The sequence below is a fragment of the Colobus angolensis genome, unplaced genomic scaffold, assembly GCF_000951035.1.
Source record: "Colobus angolensis palliatus isolate OR3802 unplaced genomic scaffold, Cang.pa_1.0 Scaffold128, whole genome shotgun sequence".
NCBI classification, from domain to species: Eukaryota; Metazoa; Chordata; class Mammalia; order Primates; family Cercopithecidae; genus Colobus; species Colobus angolensis.
Window position 1 is genome coordinate 1,704,937 of NW_012114030.1, and position 1,137 is coordinate 1,706,073.

The window sequence follows — 1,137 nt, forward strand, 5'->3', positions numbered from 1 at the left end:
TGCCACCACACCTGGCTAATTTTTTGTATTTTCAGTAGAGATGGGGTTTCACCGTGTTAGCCAGATGGTCTCGATCTCCTGACGTTGTGATCCGCCCGCCTTGGCCTCCCAAAGTGCTGGGATTACAGGTGTGAGCCACCGCGCCTGGACCAATTTCTTTTATAGACAGTTTGATTAGTCAAGATCATACTTATAAAAAAACCCATAAAAATGTCTACCGTCCTAAACTTACGATATTTAAGCTCCAGTGAAAATTCTCAAGTCTCAAATGTGTTTCCAGCTGGGGCCACTGACATCTGATGTCCAATGCCGTAACTTCTGGGTTTTCAGGTTCCTGGTCATCTTCTCCACTGGGTTGTCTGGCCCATGCCCCACAGGGTCAACATGGAGGGGTCTTTAACGCCCACGTGTATGTCAAAAAAACAGGGAGGGCAACACTGCACTGTAATTTTTGGTGAAGGCTTTTTGATTGGGATAGTAATTCAGGTTTCATCTGCTCTGGCTTTCTGCCTGAGCGCCCCTGGATGGAGGCACGCTCATCGTGCCGCTTGGTGGGTACTGGACTTCAAAGGTGGAGTTCTGCTGAAGGTCAAGAGGATCCAAGGGCTTGGTTAGGGGGACCTTGGAGCTCTGCTTGGCGGTTTATCTAGCCTGCAGCATCAGTCCATCCTCTTAGGGAAGATGTATTCAATTTCTTACAGGTCAAGTGCATCTTCCTGGTGTCCTGTCCCTAACACGATGGGTGGACCTGGGCCGGCTCCACTGGGATGCGGTGTGGGTGTAGACAGGGTGCCCTACAAACAGTGCGTTGTCCCACCTCACCCACCCCTGGGCCACAGACACCGTCCCCTACTCTCCCGCTTCAGGCCAAGGGGACGTGCTCCCCGACCCCATGCCTCATTCCATGTAGAATGAAGCGAACTCAGACATCATTGTTGCCCCTGGCAACGGCACATCTATGCTCCTATTTTTGTAAAAAAAATTATTTTCTTTTTCTTTTTTTGAGACGGAGTCTCACTCTGTCTCCCAGGCTGGAGTGCAGTGGTGCGATCTCGGCTCACTGCCTCTGCCTCCTGGGTTCAAGCAATTCTCCTGCATCAGCCTCCCAAGTACTGCGTAGCTGAGATTACAGGTGCG